The 22,003-nt window shown below is 31.6% G+C and overlaps 2 long non-coding RNA genes across 2 annotated transcripts; both read left to right on the top strand.

The window, feature by feature from the left end:
- Positions 1-11,970: 11,970 nt before the first annotated feature.
- Positions 11,971-14,376, top strand: LOC145099949 (uncharacterized). The gene is made up of 2 exons (XR_013704720.1): positions 11,971-12,123; positions 12,397-14,376. It is a non-coding gene; the product is annotated as an uncharacterized LOC145099949 (long non-coding RNA).
- A 3,188-nt stretch (positions 14,377-17,564) lies between these two features.
- Positions 17,565-20,066, top strand: LOC145099948 (uncharacterized). The gene is made up of 2 exons (XR_013704719.1): positions 17,565-17,789; positions 18,059-20,066. It is a non-coding gene; the product is annotated as an uncharacterized LOC145099948 (long non-coding RNA).
- The last annotated feature ends 1,937 nt before the right edge of the window (positions 20,067-22,003 follow it).

Below are 22,003 nucleotides of genomic sequence, written 5' to 3'. Positions count from 1 at the left end.
TTCTACCCACTAACATTATAACGTACGATTCATCATTTCACCATTAAATTAAATTTGATTTGATATATTACTAATATACTTTTAATAAGATAGTTAAAAAATATGGAATGATGACCCTGTAATAATGTTAGTGGGTATGAATATTTGTAGTCATAAAAGATTGGAAACAATTTAATTTCTCTATTTGAAATTGTTTTTTTGTCCCCCCCCCCCTTGCCCCCCTTTTTTTTTAACTTAATTGAAACAGTTCGGCATCTACTAAATTGTGTTTTGTCTGTTTCTGTTATTTACCTCAACCTAACTTAATAAAAGAATCATTTGCCACGTGTCTCATTTTATATCCATTATTCGTCTAATGTGAATTTTCTATTTTGCCCTTCGTGTAACACCCTTTAATCTTATTCCCGTATATTCTTGTTCTTACTTTATTTGCAGATCATTAAATTTGATTTCAAATTTTGATTTCTTAGTTGTCTAACCTTATTCTTTTTTGCTTAAATTTTATTTCAGACCAAACATTAAAATTTAAGGTAAAAATCAGGAACTATAAAAGGAATCTAGTCCTCTTGGCATCCATTCCCACTCATAATTTTTTATTTGATGATAAGGTTAATAACCATGGCAAGAAATAAGGGTTCTAATCCCCCAAATTTTGTAAAAGATCCTAATATTTTAGAAACAATTTGATTGCCTTGAATTACATATCTGATTTGAATTGCTTCGTATCCCACCCTCTCGGTCAATTGCTTTCGTTTGATGAGCTGTTCTCTTGATGTGAAATCGATCAAGGATTTCTTTTCTGATGTGGGTACCGGAAAGGGAATGTACTCAAAACATTGTAAGTGCTTGGTTCTAAGCTTTTCTTTTGAATGCTTGGATCTTTGCGGTTTTTTTTTTTTTTACTTGGGTAATATTGTTATGCAAATCCGAGTCTGAAAAAAGTACATAAATAAAATTCGTTCATTCTCAAAATGCAAATCTATCTACAAGAAACTACCATATTTTGGAATTCGAGCTACCATTTTTTGTTACGAGTTGATAAAACACATGTCTTCAATGAAATGTCTCAAACAGATAATTCATGTGCTGGTTTGTCTACCTTTTCAGAAAACCATTTAGTAGCCTCGTCGATGCTGATGTCTGCTTGCTCTCCAGATAAACATGAGTAGTTGTTCAATAACGTTTTTTTTCCTTTTAATTTCCAGTTTATGTTCTTTGCTTATGAAGTATGGTTTTTGATAAAATGAATGACAGCCGTTAGATGTTTCAGTAAGATTTTTGATTAGTGATAATTGTAAGTTAGTGTTCATCGCATCCACCAACATCACCGTTATTTAGAGGCTACTTCTTAGCAGGTAATAACTTGTAAATTTAAACCCAATCAAAAAGATGTGACATAGAATTTGGTCGTATGGATAAATATATTATCAATCCGAAAGGAGTAATCACAAGCAATGTGGTATGGAATCCCTTAAATACTTTTTATTTTAGTAACCAACTATTATTTTTGTTACAAACTCCATTTGCTTTATCTATAGGAACTAGAACTAGAACTAGATTTGTTGTTGTTTGTGTTTAGCACAACATGATTTGAAAAGATTTTCAAGATTTAAAGCGCTACCCTCAACAAAAAGGTAGTATTTTGCAATCAAAGGGATACTAATTTGAAGACCACTAGGAGAAACTTGGTAAGTTTTATGTCGTTCTTCATAAAAATTGTGTGCAGATTGCTTAATATGGTTCGGTAAAACTTAATACAAAATTATTAGAAATTCATAAACTTAACCTTCTTGGTTAAGACACATTATCGAGTCATATTTAGCTCTTGAGTCATTGTTAATGGATAATATGGTTTGGTTAGAGTTAATAAAAAATTATTAGAAATTCATAAACTTAACCTTCTTGGGTAAAACACATTATGGAGTCTTATTTAGCTCTTGAGTAATTGGTAATGGATAATTTAAGGAATATCACTCTAATTGACCTTCTTGGGTAATATACCTTTTAATTGGTAGACTAATTAAGCCTATTACTTTATAATATGTTATGTGAATAGAAAAATACAAGGTTTCACATAAATAGTTAAGGGTAATCATATTCTCGGGGACAATTAAAATGAAAATTAGTGGCATAAAATATTATGTACGATTAAATTTATTAATTTTTATGGTTGTGTATGCCGTATAGGGATGAGAATTTGGATCATGTCCGACTTACTACCATCAAATAAACAAATCTGGGGTGTGACATGTTTTGTTTTTAGGCATTAGCATGAAGTCGTGGGGGACGGCTATTCAAAGACTTTAGGGCAGCCGTAAACTCACTTAAAGGTAGAGCGAATTCTACGAAAGGAGATAAAGATTGTGTAGTAGTTCCTTCAAAAATTTCTGACTAGTTTCTTTTGGTCTTGCCCTATACACGAAGAAATACGACAACACACTCCAATTCTCACACTTCGTTTTTTGCCCCTCCTTCTTCAACCAATTTGGTAACAGAAGTACGACACATAGAATTTAGACTTTGTATGCATGCTCGACCAATGCTCGTTCAGCCCACTCAAACTTTCCTATCTAAAATCATTTATCACATGAAATGATTCGTTAGGCACACTTTACAAAGTCGGCCTCGACTCCGACTCCATTATCACAAAAATGAAGATTTGTAAACACGTCACCCGACAACTATGTCGCTGTGATTTGATTTTCGGTACAGTGGAGAAGCTTTCCTTATACATGGCTGGGCTCGATCTGAAACAAAAAAAGGAACGGATCTTCAATAAATGAAATAAATCGAAGGATGATATCACCTAACATAGCCACTGTCCCTCACTCACCGGCGATGATTGAATTAAAGAGCCATGATAGGTCATTGACAATGATGGAGCCACCATCGAGAGAAATGATTGAATCAGAAACAGATCGGAGGATCGTATCTACTGTGCTGAATGTTTAAAACCAATAAACCCAAAATTAAACATTATTGACATCAAGGGTTCATTGTTTTTTAATCCTTTAAGACTACCAATGCATTCTATTATGATTTTCAAATTCAAAAACAGTTGCTTTATGTATTGTCAATATGAAAAGACATGTAATTTCTATTTGAATTTTTTGTTTGGTCTTTTGAATTCAGTTTAAACAGTAAACTTTTCCAAAAAAGATAAATGTTCTTGTTATGTATACATTGTCAAAATGATTATTCAAGACAAAGATAATGTTTAGAGAAAGTTTGAATTAGATATAGTGAAATCAAGGTTTGTTTTTCTTCATGTTGTGTTTCTCGAAAGGTTGTTTTTAGATTTTGGTTGTTGATCTATATTAAATAGAAAAGATAATATTTGTATGAATGCTTGTGCACATGTAATAATTCATGCAGACACAAGAATGATATGGAAAGCAGAAACTAGGGGCCACAAGAACGAATAATATCAAACCAAACAAAATTAAAGAGAATATATGAGCACACAATCTTTTAAATATAAAATAGAATCCTATCCCACTTCCTTGTAAATGACAATTTTATTAAGTAGAAACTATTTAGTTAACAAGGTCTTGGCAAAAATCATCGAACTTGATATGACAAGCATCAACAAGAGAATCGAAACCGAGTGTGAATCCGCGTTGGTTGTAAAAACAAAAGCATTTTCTATGTTGTTTAAGTTCATCACAACATTTTTCGGTTGGTGGTGTACGAGGGTCGTCTAATGCTAAAAAACAATCTTGAATATCAAGCATGTTGCAAACCCTGGATTGTGGATATACTTTTCCCGCTAGCAGTGTGAGAATTACAATCACAATAACAAGAAAACCAAAAGGCTTCATGGTTATACAAAATAGATTGATCGATATCAATATTAGGGAGCAAAAACTAAAAATGTTTATGAGTTTTAGAAGATCTATGTTGGGTATTTATAGATGTTATAAAATGAATTTTAAAATTACGAAAACGCAACATTAATTTTGAGATAAATTACTCTGTTCGTTATGTATAAACTAATTAATAAGCAGAACCAATAAACGGTCCAAATTATAAAAGTAAACAAATTAAAGATAGATTTACGTGTCTACTAGAACAATTAGAAAAGTTAATTAAATCAAGGAAAATCAATCAATGATCCGTTACTATTGAAAAATTACCATTCATTCCTCATATACCCTACAACTTTCCTTATTTGAGTTTTTATGTGATATGGCGCCAAGTGAATATTTTATCCACTGTTTCTCTAATTGTCTCTCTAATACAGGTTCGTCATTCATGTGGTTTCCTGTAATTTTTGTTTAATCTCTTTCTTTGCTCTTGTTACTATGTATATTTCTATTAATCCTTTATGGCTTGTAATTATGTGTGTTTGATGAAATATAAATGTACCGTTTTGACGATCGTTGATTGTTGTGGCCTTTTTTGCAGTTTCCTACCAAAATCGGCTAATACCCACTCATGCAAATGATCCCCAGATACATAGAAGTTTTTTACTTTCCAGCAATTTGTTTGTACATTTGATGGAATCTGATGAAGCCCCTTGCTAATTTCTGATGCCTGACATTTTGTTTGCAATGTCTTAATCAAACATGTTGGGTGCTTATCCAAATTATTGGCACCAAGTTTAGAACTTTTGGGTAATCTGTAATCTTGTCATTTCCTTTCAGTAGAGTTATGATCTATGCAATTCAGGAAAAAGCTTTTCATAACAGATGAGCTTATGGTAGAATCCTGACTATCTCTTGGTGATTTCCTCTGATGATCCTTTCATTTTTTTTCTTGGAAGACAACCCACCCATATATTTTGTAGTTGTTTCTTTGTTTTCATCCTTGGGACGTTTTCTGCTATATGGATGAAGGCATACAAATTACAATTAAGAACAACCATTTGTAAGCCATTAAGCTGTTCTTGAAAGACATTCATGTTCAAGTATCATTCTATTCATGCATATTATAGGCACCATGAATTTATGGTCAGCATGAGAAGACCCTTGTCTTTGATCAAAATTATCCCATTTTTTTTGCATTAGTTAACAATTTAAATAATATATCATAGATATTTTAATCAATTTTGTTACTTAACAATTTAAATCACTATTTCTTTCATCACTTTAACAATTTCAACTTGATGGAATATAGAAATGTACAATGTCAAATTCTTAAATTGATGGAACGTGGCTATTTAATTTCATTTGTTAACCCAAAAATATAATATGAACAACTTGTTGGCACACAATACAAACCAATGAAGTTGGCAAAATTAGATTGCGCAAGAATCGTTAAAACTCCACCATGGGAAATTGATTCATGGGGTATAAGTAAGTGAAAAGAGCATTTTTCACACAATCGAGACAATAAACTCATAAAGAGGTGCAAAATGAATAATAACCTTGAAACAAAATTAAAAGCAATATTTTTTTAGTTTGCTCAAATATGGTAAATTATTCACTTGACCAAGATATGTTAAAATTAATCTAATTCATATATGCGTCACTCAAACTAACGAATTATTCGTTTGATAAAAAAAAAGTTAGATGCAAATATTTTGTTTTTTTTTTTATTAAAGAAATGTATTATGCAAACCATTATCAAATGTTGTGTTGGATATATGAACGAAAAATTAAATTGACTCTTACTTTTTATGCCTACAAATATTTCTACCCACTAACATTATAACGTACGATTCATCATTTCACCATTAAATTAAATTTGATTTGATATATTACTAATATACTTTTAATAAGATAGTTAAAAAATATGGAATGATGACCCTGTAATAATGTTAGTGGGTATGAATATTTGTAGTCATAAAAGATTGGAAACAATTTAATTTCTCTATTTGAAATTGTTTTTTTGTCACCCCCCCCCCCCCTTGCCCCCCCTTTTTTTTTAACTTAATTGAAACAGTTCGGCATCTACTAAATTGTGTTTTGTCTGTTTCTGTTATTTACCTCAACCTAACTTAATAAAAGAATCATTTGCCACGTGTCTCATTTTATATCCATTATTCGTCTAATGTGAATTTTCTATTTTACCCTTCGTGTAACACCCTTTAATCTTATTCCCGTATATTCTTGTTCTTACTTTATTTGCAGATCATTAAATTTGATTTCAAATTTTGATTTCTTAGTTGTCTAACCTTATTCTTTTTTGCTTAAATTTTATTTCAGACCAAACATTAAAATTTAAGGTAAAAATCAGGAACTATAAACGGAATCTAGTCCTCTTGGCATCCATTCCCACTCATAATTTTTTATTTGATGATAAGGTTAATAACCATGGCAAGAAATAAGGGATCTAATCCCCCAAATTTTGTAAAAGATCCTAATATTTTAGAAACAATTTGATTGCCTTGAATTACATATCTGATTTGAATTGCTTCGTATCCCACCCTCTCGGTCAATTGCTTTCGTTTGATGAGCTGTTCTCTTGATGTGAAATCGATCAAGGATTTCTTTTCTGATGTGGGTACCGGAAAGGGAATGTACTCAAAACATTGTAAGTGCTTGGTTCTAAGCTTTTCTTTTGAATGCTTGGATCTTTGCGGTTTTTTTTTTTTTTTTTACTTGGGTAATATTGTTATGCAAATCCGAGTCTGAAAAAAGTACATAAATAAAATTCGTTCATTCTCAAAATGCAAATCTATCTACAAGAAACTACCATATTTTGGAATTCGAGCTACCATTTTTTGTTACGAGTTGATAAAACACATGTCTTCAATGAAATGTCTCAAACAGATAATTCATGTGCTGATTTGTCTACCTTTTCAGAAAACCATTTAGTAGCCTCGTCGATGCTGATGTCTGCTTGCTCTCCAGATAAACATGAGTAGTTGTTCAATAACGTTTTTTTTTCCTTTTAATTTCCAGTTTATGTTCTTTGCTTATGAAGTATGGTTTTTGATAAAATGAATGACAGCCGTTAGATGTTTCAGTAAGATTTTTGATTAGTGATAATTGTAAGTTAGTGTTCATCGCATCCACCAACATCACCGTTATTTAGAGGCTACTTCTTAGCAGGTAATAACTTGTAAATTTAAACCCAATCAAAAAGATGTGACATAGAATTTGGTCGTATGGATAAATATATTATCAATCCGAAAGGAGTAATCACAAGCAATGTGGTATGGAATCCCTTAAATACTTTTTATTTTAGTAACCAACTATTATTTTTGTTACAAACTCCATTTGCTTTATCTATAGGAACTAGAACTAGAACTAGATTTGTTGTTGTTTGTGTTTAGCACAACATGATTTGAAAAGATTTTCAAGATTTAAAGCGCTACCCTCAACAAAAAGGTAGTATTTTGCAATCAAAGGGATACTAATTTGAAGACCACTAGGAGAAACTTGGTAAGTTTTATGTCGTTCTTCATAAAAATTGTGTGCAGATTGCTTAATATGGTTCGGTAAAACTTAATACAAAATTATTAGAAATTCATAAACTTAACCTTCTTGGTTAAGACACATTATCGAGTCATATTTAGCTCTTGAGTCATTGTTAATGGATAATATGGTTTGGTTAGAGTTAATAAAAAATTATTAGAAATTCATAAACTTAACCTTCTTGGGTAAAACACATTATGGAGTCTTATTTAGCTCTTGAGTAATTGGTAATGGATAATTTAAGGAATATCACTCTAATTGACCTTCTTGGGTAATATACCTTTTAATTGGTAGACTAATTAAGCCTATTACTTTATAATATGTTATGTGAATAGAAAAATACAAGGTTTCACATAAATAGTTAAGGGTAATCATATTCTCGGGGACAATTAAAATGAAAATTAGTGGCATAAAATATTATGTACGATTAAATTTATTAATTTTTATGGTTGTGTATGCCGTATAGGGATGAGAATTTGGATCATGTCCGACTTACTACCATCAAATAAACAAATCTGGGGTGTGACATGTTTTGTTTTTAGGCATTAGCATGAAGTCGTGGGGGACGGCTATTCAAAGACTTTAGGGCAGCCGTAAACTCACTTAAAGGTAGAGCGAATTCTACGAAAGGAGATAAAGATTGTGTAGTAGTTCCTTCAAAAATTTCTGACTAGTTTCTTTTGGTCTTGCCCTATACACGAAGAAATACGACAACACACTCCAATTCTCACACTTCGTTTTTTGCCCCTCCTTCTTCAACCAATTTGGTAACAGAAGTACGACACATAGAATTTAGACTTTGTATGCATGCTCGACCAATGCTCGGTCAGCCCACTCAAACTTTCCTATCTAAAATCATTTATCACATGAAATGATTCGTTAGGCACACTTTACAAAGTCGGCCTCGACTCCGACTCCATTATCACAAAAATGAAGATTTGTAAACACGTCACCCGACAACTATGTCGCTGTGATTTGATTTTCGGTACAGTGGAGAAGCTTTCCTTATACATGGCTGGGCTCGATCTGAAACAAAAAAAGGAACGGATCTTCAATAAATGAAATAAATCGAAGGATGATATCACCTAACATAGCCACTGTCCCTCACTCACCGGCGATGATTGAATTAAAGAGCCATGATAGGTCATTGACAATGATGGAGCCACCATCGAGAGAAATGATTGAATCAGAAACAGATCGGAGGATCGTATCTACTGTGCTGAATGTTTAAAACCAATAAACCCAAAATTAAACATTATTGACATCAAGGGTTCATTGTTTTTTAATCCTTTAAGACTACCAATGCATTCTATTATGATTTTCAAATTCAAAAACAGTTGCTTTATGTATTGTCAATATGAAAAGACATGTAATTTCTATTTGAATTTTTTGTTTGGTCTTTTGAATTCAGTTTAAACAGTAAACTTTTCCGAAAAAGATAAATGTTCTTGTTATGTATACATTGTCAAAATGATTATTCAAGACAAAGATAATGTTTAGAGAAAGTTTGAATTAGATATAGTGAAATCAAGGTTTGTTTTTCTTCATGTTGTGTTTCTCGAAAGGTTGTTTTTAGATTTTGGTTGTTGATCTATATTAAATAGAAAAGATAATATTTGTATGAATGCTTGTGCACATGTAATAATTCATGCAGACACAAGAATGATATGGAAAGCAGAAACTAGGGGCCACAAGAACGAATAATATCAAACCAAACAAAATTAAAGAGAATATATGAGCACACAATCTTTTAAATATAAAATAGAATCCTATCCCACTTCCTTGTAAATGACAATTTTATTAAGTAGAAACTATTTAGTTAACAAGGTCTTGGCAAAAATCATCGAACTTGATATGACAAGCATCAACAAGAGAATCGAAACCGAGTGTGAATCCGCGTTGGTTGTAAAAACAAAAGCATTTTCTATGTTGTTTAAGTTCATCACAACATTTTTCGGTTGGTGGTGTACGAGGGTCGTCTAATGCTAAAAAACAATCTTGAATATCAAGCATGTTGCAAACCCTGGATTGTGGATATACTTTTCCCGCTAGCAGTGTGAGAATTACAATCACAATAACAAGAAAACCAAAAGGCTTCATGGTTATACAAAATAGATTGATCGATATCAATATTAGGGAGCAAAAACTAAAAATGTTTATGAGTTTTAGAAGATCTATGTTGGGTATTTATAGATGTTATAAAATGAATTTTAAAATTACGAAAACGCAACATTAATTTTGAGATAAATTACTCTGTTCGTTATGTATAAACTAATTAATAAGCAGAACCAATAAACGGTCCAAATTATAAAAGTAAACAAATTAAAGATAGATTTACGTGTCTACTAGAACAATTAGAAAAGTTAATTAAATCAAGGAAAATCAATCAATGATCCGTTACTATTGAAAAATTACCATTCATTCCTCATATACCCTACAACTTTCCTTATTTGAGTTTTTATGTGATATGGCGCCAAGTGAATATTTTATCCACTGTTTCTCTAATTGTCTCTCTAATACAGGTTCGTCATTCATGTGGTTTCCTGTAATTTTTGTTTAATCTCTTTCTTTGCTCTTGTTACTATGTATATTTCTATTAATCCTTTATGGCTTGTAATTATGTGTGTTTGATGAAATATAAATGTACCGTTTTGACGATCGTTGATTGTTGTGGCCTTTTTTGCAGTTTCCTACCAAAATCGGCTAATACCCACTCATGCAAATGATCCCCAGATACATAGAAGTTTTTTACTTTCCAGCAATTTGTTTGTACATTTGATGGAATCTGATGAAGCCCCTTGCTAATTTCTGATGCCTGACATTTTGTTTGCAATGTCTTAATCAAACATGTTGGGTGCTTATCCAAATTATTGGCACCAAGTTTAGAACTTTTGGGTAATCTGTAATCTTGTCATTTCCTTTCAGTAGAGTTATGATCTATGCAATTCAGGAAAAAGCTTTTCATAACAGATGAGCTTATGGTAGAATCCTGACTGTCTCTTGGTGATTTCCTCTGATGATCCTTTCATTTTTTTTCTTGGAAGACAACCCACCCATATATTTTGTAGTTGTTTCTTTGTTTTCATCCTTGGGACGTTTTCTGCTATATGGATGAAGGCATACAAATTACAATTAAGAACAACCATTTGTAAGCCATTAAGCTGTTCTTGAAAGACATTCATGTTCAAGTATCATTCTATTCATGCATATTATAGGCACCATGAATTTATGGTCAGCATGAGAAGACCCTTGTCTTTGATCAAAATTATCCCATTTTTTTTGCATTAGTTAACAATTTAAATAATATATCATAGATATTTTAATCAATTTTGTTACTTAACAATTTAAATCACTATTTCTTTCATCACTTTAACAATTTCAACTTGATGGAATATAGAAATGTACAATGTCAAATTCTTAAATTGATGGAACGTGGCTATTTAATTTCATTTGTTAACCCAAAAATATAATATGAACAACTTGTTGGCACACAATACAAACCAATGAAGTTGGCAAAATTAGATTGCGCAAGAATCGTTAAAACTCCACCATGGGAAATTGATTCATGGGGTATAAGTAAGTGAAAAGAGCATTTTTCACACAATCGAGACAATAAACTCATAAAGAGGTGCAAAATGAATAATAACCTTGAAACAAAATTAAAAGCAATATTTTTTTAGTTTGCTCAAATATGGTAAATTATTCACTTGACCAAGATATGTTAAAATTAATCTAATTCATATATGCGTCACTCAAACTAACGAATTATTCGTTTGATAAAAAAAAAAGTTAGATGCAAATATTTTGTTTTTTTTTTTTATTAAAGAAATGTATTATGCAAACCATTATCAAATGTTGTGTTGGATATATGAACGAAAAATTAAATTGACTCTTACTTTTTATGCCTACAAATATTTCTACCCACTAACATTATAACGTACGATTCATCATTTCACCATTAAATTAAATTTGATTTGATATATTACTAATATACTTTTAATAAGATAGTTAAAAAATATGGAATGATGACCCTGTAATAATGTTAGTGGGTATGAATATTTGTAGTCATAAAAGATTGGAAACAATTTAATTTCTCTATTTGAAATTGTTTTTTTGTCACCCCCCCCCCCCCCTTGCCCCCCCTTTTTTTTTAACTTAATTGAAACAGTTCGGCATCTACTAAATTGTGTTTTGTCTGTTTCTGTTATTTACCTCAACCTAACTTAATAAAAGAATCATTTGCCACGTGTCTCATTTTATATCCATTATTCGTCTAATGTGAATTTTCTATTTTACCCTTCGTGTAACACCCTTTAATCTTATTCCCGTATATTCTTGTTCTTACTTTATTTGCAGATCATTAAATTTGATTTCAAATTTTGATTTCTTAGTTGTCTAACCTTATTCTTTTTTGCTTAAATTTTATTTCAGACCAAACATTAAAATTTAAGGTAAAAATCAGGAACTATAAACGGAATCTAGTCCTCTTGGCATCCATTCCCACTCATAATTTTTTATTTGATGATAAGGTTAATAACCATGGCAAGAAATAAGGGATCTAATCCCCCAAATTTTGTAAAAGATCCTAATATTTTAGAAACAATTTGATTGCCTTGAATTACATATCTGATTTGAATTGCTTCGTATCCCACCCTCTCGGTCAATTGCTTTCATTTGATGAGCTGTTCTCTTGATGTGAAATCGATCAAGGATTTCTTTTCTGATGTGGGTACCGGAAAGGGAATGTACTCAAAACATTGTAAGTGCTTGGTTCTAAGCTTTTCTTTTGAATGCTTGGATCTTTGCGGTTTTTTTTTTTTTTTTTTACTTGGGTAATATTGTTATGCAAATCCGAGTCTGAAAAAAGTACATAAATAAAATTCGTTCATTCTCAAAATGCAAATCTATCTACAAGAAACTACCATATTTTGGAATTCGAGCTACCATTTTTTGTTACGAGTTGATAAAACACATGTCTTCAATGAAATGTCTCAAACAGATAATTCATGTGCTGATTTGTCTACCTTTTCAGAAAACCATTTAGTAGCCTCGTCGATGCTGATGTCTGCTTGCTCTCCAGATAAACATGAGTAGTTGTTCAATAACGTTTTTTTTCCTTTTAATTTCCAGTTTATGTTCTTTGCTTATGAAGTATGGTTTTTGATAAAATGAATGACAGCCGTTAGATGTTTCAGTAAGATTTTTGATTAGTGATAATTGTAAGTTAGTGTTCATCGCATCCACCAACATCACCGTTATTTAGAGGCTACTTCTTAGCAGGTAATAACTTGTAAATTTAAACCCAATCAAAAAGATGTGACATAGAATTTGGTCGTATGGATAAATATATTATCAATCCGAAAGGAGTAATCACAAGCAATGTGGTATGGAATCCCTTAAATACTTTTTATTTTAGTAACCAACTATTATTTTTGTTACAAACTCCATTTGCTTTATCTATAGGAACTAGAACTAGAACTAGATTTGTTGTTGTTTGTGTTTAGCACAACATGATTTGAAAAGATTTTCAAGATTTAAAGCGCTACCCTCAACAAAAAGGTAGTATTTTGCAATCAAAGGGATACTAATTTGAAGACCACTAGGAGAAACTTGGTAAGTTTTATGTCGTTCTTCATAAAAATTGTGTGCAGATTGCTTAATATGGTTCGGTAAAACTTAATACAAAATTATTAGAAATTCATAAACTTAACCTTCTTGGGTAAGACACATTATCGAGTCATATTTAGCTCTTGAGTCATTGTTAATGGATAATATGGTTTGGTTAGAGTTAATAAAAAATTATTAGAAATTCATAAACTTAACCTTCTTGGGTAAAACACATTATGGAGTCTTATTTAGCTCTTGAGTAATTGGTGATGGATAATTTAAGGAATATCACTCTAATTGACCTTCTTGGGTAATATACCTTTTAATTGGTAGACTAATTAAGCCTATTACTTTATAATATGTTATGTGAATAGAAAAATACAAGGTTTCACATAAATAGTTAAGGGTAATCGTTTTATAGTTAAGGGTAATCATATTCTCGGGGACAATTAAAATGAAAATTAGTGGCATAAAATATTATGTACGATTAAATTTATTAATTTTTATGGTTGTGTATGCCGTATAGGGATGAGAATTTGGATCATGTCCGACTTACTACCATCAAATAAACAAATCTGGGGTGTGACATGTTTTGTTTTTAGGCATTAGCATGAAGTCGTGGGGGACGGCTATTCAAAGACTTTAGGGCAGCCGTAAACTCACTTAAAGGTAGAGCGAATTCTACGAAAGGAGATAAAGATTGTGTAGTAGTTCCTTCAAAAATTTCTGACTAGTTTCTTTTGGTCTTGCCCTATACACGAAGAAATACGACAACACACTCCAATTCTCACACTTCGTTTTTTGCCCCTCCTTCTTCAACCAATTTGGTAACAGAAGTACGACACATAGAATTTAGACTTTGTATGCATGCTCGACCAATGCTCGGTCAGCCCACTCAAACTTTCCTATCTAAAATCATTTATCACATGAAATGATTCGTTAGGCACACTTTACAAAGTCGGCCTCGACTCCGACTCCATTATCACAAAAATGAAGATTTGTAAACACGTCACCCGACAACTATGTCGCTGTGATTTGATTTTCGGTACAGTGGAGAAGCTTTCCTTATACATGGTTGGGCTCGATCTGAAACAAAAAAAGGAACGGATCTTCAATAAATGAAATAAATCGAAGGATGATATCACCTAACATAGCCACTGTCCCTCACTCACCGGCGATGATTGAATTAAAGAGCCATGATAGGTGATTGACAATGATGGAGCCACCATCGAGAGAAATGATTGAATCAGAAACAGATCGGAGGATCGTATCTACTATGCTGAATGTTTAAAACCAACAAACCCAAAATTAAACATTATTGACATCAAGGGTTCATTGTTTTTTAATCCTTTAAGACTACCAATGCATTCTATTATGATTTTCAAATTCAAAAACAGTTGCTTTATGTATTGTCAATATGAAAAGACATGTAATTTCTATTTGAATTTTTTGTTTGGTCTTTTGAATTCAGTTTAAACAGTAAACTTTTCCGAAAAAGATAAATGTTCTTGTTATGTATACATTGTCAAAATGATTATTCAAGACAAAGATAATGTTTAGAGAAAGTTTGAATTAGATATAGTGAAATCAAGGTTTGTTTTTCTTCATGTTGTGTTTCTCGAAAGGTTGTTTTTAGATTTTGGTTGTTGATCTATATTAAATAGAAAAGATAATATTTGTATGAATGCTTGTGCACATGTAATAATTCATGCAGACACAAGAAGGATATGGAAAGCAGAAACTAGGGGCCACAAGAACGAATAATATCAAACCAAACAAAATTAAAGAGAATATATGAGCACACAATCTTTTAAATATAAAATAGAATCATATCCCACTTCCTTGTAAATGACAATTTTATTAAGTAGAAACTATTTAGTTAACAAGGTCTTGGCAAAAATCATCGAACTTGATATGACAAGCATCAACAAGAGAATCGAAACCGAGTGTGAATCCGCGTTGGTTGTAAAAACAAAAGCATTTTCTATGTTGTTTAAGTTCATCACAACATTTTTCGGTTGGTGGTGTACGAGGGTCGTCTAATGCTAAAAAACAATCTTGAATATCAAGCATGTTGCAAACCCTGGATTGTGGATATACTTTCCCCGCTAGCAGTGTGAGAATTACAATCACAATAACAAGGAAACCAAAAGGCTTCATGGTTATACAAAATAGATCGATCGATATCAATATTAGGGAGCAAAAACTAAAAATGTGTATGAGTTTTAGAAGATCTATGTTGGGTATTTATAAATGTTATAAAATGAATTTTAAAATTACGAAAATGCAACATTAATTTTGATATAAATTACTCTGTTCGTTATGTATAAACTAATTAATAAGCAGAACCAATAAACGGTCCAAATTATAAAAGTAAACAAATTAAAGATAGATTTACGTGTCTACTAGAACAATTAGAAAAGTTAATTAAGTCAAGGAAAATCAATCAATGATCCGTTACTATTGAAAAATTACCATTGTTTCCTCATATACCCTACAACTTTCCTAATTTGAGTTTTTATGTGATATGGCGCCAAGTGAATATTTTATCCACTGTCTCTCTAATACAGGTTCGTCATTCATGTGGTTTCCTGTAATTTTTGTTCAATCTCTTTCTTTGCTCTTGTTATTGTGTATATTTCTATTAATCCTTTATGGCTTGTAATTATGTGTGTTTGATGAAATATAAATGTACCGTTTTGACGATCGTTGATTGTTGTGGCCTTTTTTGCAGTTTCCTACCAAAATCGGCTAATACCCACTCATGCAAATGATCCCCAGATACATAGAAGTTTTTTACTTTCCAGCAATTTGTTTGTACATTTGATGGAATCTGATGAAGCCCCTTGCTAATTTCTGATGCATGACATTGTGTTTGCAATGTCTTAATCAAACATGTTGGGTGCTTATCCAAATTATTGGCACCAAGTTTAGAACTTTTGGGTAATCTGTAATCTTGTCATTTCCTTTCAGTAGAGTTATGATCTATGCAATTCAGGAAAAAGCTTTTCATAACAGATGAGCTTATGGTAGAATCCTGACTGTCTCTTGGTGATTTCCTCTGATGATCCTTTCATTTTTTTTCTTGGAAGACAACCCACCCATATATTTTGTAGTTGTTTCTTTGTTTTCATCCTTGGGACGTTTTCTGCTATATGGATGAAGGCATACAAATTACAATTAAGAACAACCATTTGTAAGCCATTAAGCTGTTCTTGAAAGACATTCATGTTCAAGTATCATTCTATTCATGCATATTATAGGCACCATGAATTTATGGTCAGCATGAGAAGACCCTTGTCTTTGATCAAAATCATCCCATTTTTTTGCATTAGTTAACAATTTAAATAATATATCATAGATATTTTAATCAATTTTGTTACTTAACAATTTAAATCACTATTTCTTTCATCACTTTAACAATTTCAACTTGATGGAATATAGAAATGTACAATGTCAAATTCTTAAATTGATGGAATGTGGCTATTTAATTTCATTTGTTAACCCAAAAATATAATATGAACAACTTGTTGGCACACAATACAAACCAATGAAGTTGGCAAAATTAGATTGCGCAAGAATCGTTAAAACTCCACCATGGGAAATTGATTCATGGGGTATAAGTAAGTGAAAAGAGCATTTTTCACACAATCGAGACAATAAGATTGGTGTACACTCATAAAGAGGTGCAAAATGAATAATAACCTTGAAACAAAATTAAAAGCAATATTTTTTTAGTTTGCTCAAATATGGTAAATTATTCACTTGACCAAGATATGTTAAAATTAATCTAATTCATATCTGCGTCACTCGAACTAACGAATTATTCGTTTGATAAAAAAAAAAAAAAAGTTAGATGCAAATATTTTGTTTTTTTTTTATTAAAGAAATGTATTATGCAAACCATTATGAAATGTTGTGTTGGATATACGAAAGAAAAATTAAATTGACTCTTACTTTTTATGCCTACAAATATTTCTACCCACAAACATTATAACGTACGATTCATCATTTCACCATTAAATTAAATTTGATTTGATATATTACTAATATACTTTTAATAAGATAGTTAAAAAATATGGAATGATGACCCTGTAATAATGTTAGTGGGTATGAATATTTGTAGTCATAAAAGATTGGAAACAATTTAATTTCTCTATTTGAAATTGTTTTTTTGTCACCCCCCCCCCCCCCTTGCCCCCCTTTTTTTTAACTTAATTGAAAAAGTTCGGCATCTACTAAATTGTGTTTTGTCTGTTTCTGTTATTTACCTCAACCTAACTTAATAAAAGAATCATTTGCCACGTGTCTCATTTTATATCCATTATTCGTCTAACGTGAATTTTCTATTTTGCCCTTCGTGTAACACCCTTTAATCTTATTCCCGTATATTCTTGTTCTTACTTCATTTGCAGATCATTAAATTTGATTTCAAATTTTGATTTCTTAGTTGTCTAACCTTATTCTTTTTTGCTTAAATTTTATTTCAGACCAAACATTAAAATTTAAGGTAAAAATCAGGAACTATAAAAGGAATCTAGTCCTCTTGGCATCCATTCCCACTCATAATTTTTTATTTGATGATAAGGTTAATAACCATGGCAAGAAATAAGGGATCTAATCCCCCAAATTTTGTAAAAGATCCTAATATTTTAGAAACAATTTGATTGCCTTGAATTACATATCTGATTTGAATTGCTTCGTATCCCACCCTCTCGGTCAATTGCTTTCGTTTGATCAGCTGTTCTCTTGATGTGAAATCGATTAAGGGTTTCTTTTCTGATGTGGGTACCGGAAAGGGAATGTACTCAAAACATTGTAAGTGCTTGGTTCTAAGCTTTTCTTTTGAATGCTTGGATCTTTGCGGTTTTTTTTTTTTTTACTTGGGTAATATTGTTATGCAAATCCGAGTCTGAAAAAAGTACATAAATAAAATTCGTTCATTCTCAAAATGCAAATCTATCTACAAGAAACTACCATATTTTGGAATTCGAGCTACCATTTTTTGTTACGAGTTGATAAAACACATGTCTTCAATGAAATGTCTCAAACAGATAATTCATGTGCTGATTTGTCTACCTTTTCAGAAAACCATTTAGTAGCCTCGTCGATGCTGATGTCTGCTTGCTCTCCAGATAAACATGAGTAGTTGTTCAATAACGTTTTTTTCCTTTTAATTTCCAGTTTATGTTCTTTGCTTATGAAGTATGGTTTTTGCTAAAATGAATGACAGCCGTTAGATGTTTCAGTAAGATTTTTGATTAGTGATAATTGTAAATTAGTGTTCATCGCATCCACCAACATCACCGTTATTTAGAGGCTACTTCTTAGCAGGTAATAACTTGTAAATTTAAACCCAATCAAAAAGATGTGACATAGAATTTGGTCGTATGGATAAATATATTATCAATCCGAAAGGAGTAATCACAAGCAATGTGGTATGGAATCCCTTAAATACTTTTTATTTTAGTAACCAACTATTATTTTTGTTACAAACTCCATTTGCTTTATCTATAGGAACTAGAACTAGAACTAGATTTGTTGTTGTTTGTGTTTAGCACAACATGATTTGAAAAGATTTTCAAGATTTAAAGCGCTACCCTCAACAAAAAGGTAGTATTTTGCAATCAAAGGGATACTAATTTGAAGACCACTAGGAGAAACTTGGTAAGTTTTATGTCGTTCTTCATAAAAATTGTGTGCAGATTGCTTAATATGGTTCGGTAAAACTTAATACAAAATTATTAGAAATTCATAAACTTAACCTTCTTGGGTAAGACACATTATCGAGTCATATTTAGCTCTTGAGTCATTGTTAATGGATAATATGGTTTGGTTAGAGTTAATAAAAAATTATTAGAAATTCATAAACTTAACCTTCTTGGGTAAAACACATTATGGAGTCTTATTTAGCTCTTGAGTAATTGGTGATGGATAATTTAAGGAATATCACTCTAATTGACCTTCTTGGGTAATATACCTTTTAATTGGTAGACTAATTAAGCCTATTACTTTATAATATGTTATGTGAATAGAAAAATACAAGGTTTCACATAAATAGTTAAGGGTAATCGTTTTATAGTTAAGGGTAATCATATTCTCGGGGACAATTAAAATGAAAATTAGTGGCATAAAATATTATGTACGATTAAATTTATTAATTTTTATGGTTGTGTATGCCGTATAGGGATGAGAATTTGGATCATGTCCGACTTACTACCATCAAATAAACAAATCTGGGGTGTGACATGTTTTGTTTTTAGGCATTAGCATGAAGTCGTGGGGGACGGCTATTCAAAGACTTTAGGGCAGCCGTAAACTCACTTAAAGGTAGAGCGAATTCTACGAAAGGAGATAAAGATTGTGTAGTAGTTCCTTCAAAAATTTCTGACTAGTTTCTTTTGGTCTTGCCCTATACACGAAGAAATACGACAACACACTCCAATTCTCACACTTCGTTTTTTGCCCCTCCTTCTTCAACCAATTTGGTAACAGAAGTACGACACATAGAATTTAGACTTTTTATGCATGCTCGACCAATGCTCGGTCAGCCCACTCAAACTTTCCTATCTAAAATCATTTATCACATGAAATGATTCGTTAGGCACACTTTACAAAGTCGGCCTCGACTCCGACTCCATTATCACAAAAATAAAGATTTGTAAACACGTCACCCGACAACTATGTCGCTGTGATTTGATTTTCGGTACAGTGGAGAAGCTTTCCTTATACATGGCTGGGCTCGATCTGAAACAAAAAAAGGAACGGATCTTCAATAAATGAAACAAATCGAAGGATGATATCACCTAACATAGCCACTGTCCCTCACTCACCGGCGATGATTGAATTAAAGAGCCATGATAGGTGATTGACAATGATGGAGCCACCATCGAGAGAAATGATTGAATCAGAAACAGATCGGAGGATCGTATCTACTGTGCTGAATGTTTAAAACCAATAAACCCAAAATTAAACATTATTGACATCAAGGGTTCATTGGTTTTTAATCCTTTAAGACTACCAATGCATTCTATTATGATTTTCAAATTCAAAAACAGTTGCTGTATGTATTGTCAATATGAAAAGACATGTAATTTCTATCTGAATTTTTGTTTGGTCTTTTGAATTCGGTTTAAACAGTAAACTTTTCCGAAAAAGATAAATGTTCTTGTTATGTATACGTTGTCAAAATGATTATTCAAGACAAAGATAATGTTTAGAGAAAGTTTGAATTAGATATAGTGAAATCAAGGTTTGTTTTTCTTCATGTTGTGTTTCTCGAAAGGTTGTTTTTAGATTTTGGTTGTTGATCTATATTAAATAGAAAAGATAATATTTGTATGAATGCTTGTGCACATGTAATAATTCATGCAGACACAAGAATGATATGGAAAGCAGAAACTAGGGGCCACAAGAACGAATAATATCAAACCAAACAAAATTAAAGAGAATATATGAGCACACAATCTTTTAAATATAAAATAGAATCATATCTCACTTCCTTGTAAATGACAATTTTATTAAGTAGAAACTATTTAGTTAACAAGGTCTTGGAAAAAATCATCGAACTTGATATGACAAGCATCAACAAGAGAATCGAAACCGAGTGTGAATCCGCGTTGGTTGTAAAAACAAAAGCATTTTCTATGTTGTTTAAGTTCATCACAACATTTTTCGGTTGGTGGTGTACGAGGGTCGTCTAATGCTAAAAAACAATCTTGAATATCAAGCATGTTGCAAACCCTGGATTGTGGATATACTTTCCCCGCTAGCAGTGTGAGAATTACAATCACAATAACAAGAAAACCAAAAGGCTTCATGGTTATACAAAATAGATCGATCGATATCAATATTAGGGAGCAAAAACTAAAAATGTGTATGAGTTTTAGAAGATCTATGTTGGGTATTTATAGATGTTATAAAATGAATTTTAAAATTACGAAAACGCAACATTAATTTTAATATAAATTACTCTGTTCGTTATGTATAAACTAATTAATAAGCAGAACCAACAAACGGTCCAAATTATAAAAGTAAACACATTAAAGATAGATTTACGTGTCTACTAGAACAATTAGAAAAGTTAATTAAATCAAGGAAAATCAATCAATGATCCGTTACAATTGAAAAATTACCATTGTTTCCTCATATACCCTACAACTTTCCTTATTTGAGTTTTTATGTGATATGGCGCCAAGTGAATATTTTATCCACTGTCTCTCAAATACAGGTTCGTCATTCATGTGGTTTCCTATAATTTTTGTTCAATCTCTTTCTTTGCTCTTGTTACTATGTATATTTCTATTAATCCTTTATGGCTTGTAATTATGTGTGTTTGATGAAATATAAATGTACCGTTTTGACGATCGTTGATTGTTATGGCCTTTTTTGCAGTTTCCTACCAAAATCGGCTAATACCCACTCATGCAAATGATCCCCAGATACATACATAGAAGTTTTTTACTTTCCAGCAATTTGTTTGTACATTTGATGGAATCTGATGAAGCCCCTTGCTAATTTCTGATGCATGACATTTTGTTTGCAATGTCTTAATCAAACATGTTGGGTGCTTATCCAAATTATTGGCACCAAGTTTAGAACTTTTGGGTAATCTGTAATCTTGTCATTTCCTTTCAGTAGAGTTATGATCTATGCAATTCAGGAAAAAGCTTTTCATAACAGATGAGCTTATGGTAGAATCCTGACTGTCTCTTGGTGATTTCCTCTAATGATCCTTTCATTTTTTTTCTTGGAAGACAACCCACCCATATATTTTGTAGTTGTTTATTTGTTTTCATCCTTGGGACGTTTTCTGCTATATGGATGAAGGCATACAAATTACAATTAAGAACAACCATTTGTAAGCCATTAAGCTGTTCTTGAAAGACATTCATGTTCAAGTATCATTCTATTCATGCATATTATAGGCACCATGAATTTATGGTCAGCATGAGAAGACCCTTGTCTTTGATCAAAATCATCCCATTTTTTTTGCATTAGTTAACAATTTAAATAATATATCATAGATATTT

Source organism: Lactuca serriola, chromosome 4, assembly GCF_051521515.1.
Source record: "Lactuca serriola cultivar US96UC23 chromosome 4, Lser_US96UC23_V15, whole genome shotgun sequence".
Taxonomy (NCBI): domain Eukaryota; kingdom Viridiplantae; phylum Streptophyta; class Magnoliopsida; order Asterales; family Asteraceae; genus Lactuca; species Lactuca serriola.
The sequence above is the reverse complement of the archived record's forward strand: the minus strand, read 5'-3'. Positions and strand labels throughout refer to the sequence as shown.